The sequence below is a fragment of the Staurois parvus genome, unplaced genomic scaffold (genome assembly GCF_062004578.1).
Source record: "Staurois parvus isolate SC_StPar_1 unplaced genomic scaffold, SC_StPar_1.0 ptg000198l, whole genome shotgun sequence".
NCBI lineage: Eukaryota > Metazoa > Chordata > Amphibia > Anura > Ranidae > Staurois > Staurois parvus.
Window position 1 is genome coordinate 4,820,323 of NW_028317994.1, and position 3,213 is coordinate 4,823,535.

Below are 3,213 nucleotides of genomic sequence, written 5' to 3' on the forward strand. Positions count from 1 at the left end.
GAGAAAAAGGTATAGTCTCTATCTTTCATATGCATAATTCTCCAACTATCCACCAATTGATATTCCCTTATCAATTTCCTCAATGATCTCAGGGACTTACTCCCTTCCCTTTGTACAGACAAAGTTGTATCCAATTGTGGATCCATACAAAAATTAAAATCTCCAGCCACTATCAGATATCAATTCCTGAAATCCATCAACCTTCCCAAAACTCCTTTCAAGAATATGTCTGGCTTCTTATTTGGGCAATAAATACTATCAACTGTACATTCAATATCTTGTAATTTACCTTTCAGAAATAAGAACCTCCCATCAGGATCAGTTTTTCTATCCTCCAGCTCAAACCTTATATTTTTTGCAAATCCTATGGCTACCCCCTTTGCTCTCTTAATTGGGGAATCTGCGTAGTACCATGTTGGATAGTATCTTGAGTTCAGCTTAACATTTGATTCTAATTCAAAGTGTGTTTCCTGCAAGAAAACCACAGAAGCTGTTATATGTTGTAATTCCTTCAATAATCTAAACTTTTTCCCTGGACAATTCAACCCATTTACATTATAAGTTATAAACCGTAACTCTTCCATCTTCCTTATGTCTCTTCCTTGCTCTTCCTCTCTACCTTCTCCTCTCTTCTTCTTTCTCTGCCTTTATTTCTCCTTCCCTCACGCAGGGTGACATCCTTAATATAACAACAAAGCAGGAGCAGGCCACCAAAAATGACACTAATTGTTAATGTCAAAAACACATCTCCGACTCACTTATATAAGTGTGGATACATAAACCGAGGGAACAGCATACTAAACAATATGATAGTGTGACAAGAACACACCTATCTAAAAAAGAAGGTTTCTAAGTAATCCACGCAGAGTAGTGTGAATTCAAATGAATTTAACAATACTTTATTTGATCACATAGATCATAGGGAGGTTAAACATGAGCACGGTGTACATATGAAAAAAATAAAATCATGTTAAAAAGCACTTAGCGTCTTCAATTTAGGGTCATCTTAGCCAACAGAGCACCATATAAGGCAGAGTGGTGTAATGATGAAATAATTATCCTGGATTTCCGTAGGTTTCCTGCTTAATATTTGTGTGAGCCGTGTATTCAGTGGGTGTGTTCCCAGTGTATATCAGGGACCTCCTGGAATGTACAAGCTGGAACACAAAAATACATGGTATGTATCTAGCAATATGGAGACCAAATCACATCCAAAATTAACCAGACCTCCCTCCACAATAGTCAATGGATACTGCTGTTACCTTCTCAAAGGTGAAACTATCATACCCGCCTCTCAAGTGTAGGGACTTCCTGGATAGCCACCCCAAATGGAACAAGGTCCACAGTACCAAATGATTCTGAGGATATATATAGAAAAAGTTAAATGTGTAGATCTTGGGCATCAGGTACCCCGAAAACAAAACATATATAAAAATGTGGATATATTACCATCAATGAGGATCAAGAAGACTCTTGTCGACTTGAACTAAGATCAGGTCCTTGATGCTTTTTCACAGATGCATATGGGGGTGAGGGACCAGGTATACACAGTGCGTGGATTTCAAGCACATATAATGTGTATATAGCATATAGCAGGCCGTAGATACCTAAGTTTAATGTACCCAATAAAGGGTTTCCAAAAATTGCTCAATTTGAGAAGGTTATTTGCGGTTTTTAAAGGATATGGCTATGTCACAGCAAAAAATACCTGAGTAGGATAGCGTATATATATATATATATGTAGATTCTCCTCCTGAGAGGAATTCCAAAAAATTCCCCGAGTATACAGGGTAAATTAGGCCCATGAATCATGCCCTATTAACGCCATGTAGGCTCTGTAAATCTCAACAGCCGTAAGCTTTTAAAATAACTTGCCACCGGTGGAAGATATGTTTCCCTGAGGGATTGCCGTTTGCGAACCGCTGTGATAGTAGCCCACTGGTAGTTCTCAGAGGGTCTTGGGCCTACCTAACAGGGAGCTGTGACACCGCCGTTCCTTCCCGCCTCGTGGGCGCCGCACCCTGTGAAGACGCCGAGCGTAGTGACGTCAATACGTTGATGCGTTTCATCCGCCAATCACCGCAGACTTCGTCAGAACTGGGAGGGGACTTCAATCCTTTGCCGTTCAATCTACGGCCTGCTATATGCTATATACACATTATATGTGCTTGAAATCCACGCACTGTGTATACCTGGTCCCTCACCCCCATATGCATCTGTGAAAAAGCATCAAGGACCTGATCTTAGTTCAAGTCGACAAGAGTCTTCTTGATCCTCATTGATGGTAATATATCCACATTTTTATATATGTTTTGTTTTCGGGGTACCTGATGCCCAAGATCTACACATTTAACTTTTTCTATATATATCCTCAGAATCATTTGGTACTGTGGACCTTGTTCCATTTGGGGTGGCTATCCAGGAAGTCCCTACACTTGAGAGGCGGGTATGATAGTTTCACCTTTGAGAAGGTAACAGCAGTATCCATTGACTATTGTGGAGGGAGGTCTGGTTAATTTTGGATGTGATTTGGTCTCCATATTGCTAGATACATACCATGTATTTTTGTGTTCCAGCTTGTACATTCCAGGAGGTCCCTGATATACACTGGGAACACACCCACTGAATACACGGCTCACACAAATATTAAGCAGGAAACCTACGGAAATCCAGGATAATTATTTCATCATTACACCACTCTGCCTTATATGGTGCTCTGTTGGCTAAGATGACCCTAAATTGAAGATGCTAAGTGCTTTTTAACATGATTTTATTTTTTTCATATGTACACCGTGCTCATGTTTAACCTCCCTATGATCTATGTGATCAAATAAAGTATTGTTAAATTCATTTGAATTCACACTACTCCGCGTGGATTACTTAGAAACCTTCTTTTTTAGATAGGTGTGTTCTTGTCACACTATCATATTGTTTAGTATGACATCCTTAATACCCCCCCAACCCACCCCCCACTTCCCTCCCACTCACCACCCCCCCTTATTTAGGCTTATAATTTGCCTATACATCTTTTGAGGGTCCAGACCCTCCATAGATTTACCACCTTGGGGTTGAACTCCACCCATGAACAGTACCCCCTGCCTCCCACCACCCCAGTTACCCCAGGTCTCTCTAATAAATAGCATATGGTTCCAGCACATTTCTAAAGTCCCAAAAAGAGATATCTCCTGTGAGAGGAAGAAGAAAAGAAAAAAA

At 40.3% G+C, this 3,213-nt stretch overlaps 2 long non-coding RNA genes across 2 annotated transcripts; one reads left to right on the forward strand and one right to left on the reverse strand.

The window, feature by feature from the left end:
* Nucleotides 1-883: 883 nt before the first annotated feature.
* Nucleotides 884-1,549, reverse strand: LOC149461563 (uncharacterized). The gene is made up of 3 exons (XR_016312829.1): nucleotides 1,450-1,549; nucleotides 1,263-1,358; nucleotides 884-1,157 (listed from the first exon to the last, which is right to left on the reverse strand). It is a non-coding gene; the product is annotated as an uncharacterized LOC149461563 (long non-coding RNA).
* Nucleotides 1,550-2,184: 635 nt separating this feature from the next.
* LOC149461564 (uncharacterized) lies at nucleotides 2,185-2,908 on the forward strand. The gene is made up of 3 exons (XR_016312830.1): nucleotides 2,185-2,284; nucleotides 2,376-2,471; nucleotides 2,577-2,908. It is a non-coding gene; the product is annotated as an uncharacterized LOC149461564 (long non-coding RNA).
* The last annotated feature ends 305 nt before the right edge of the window (nucleotides 2,909-3,213 follow it).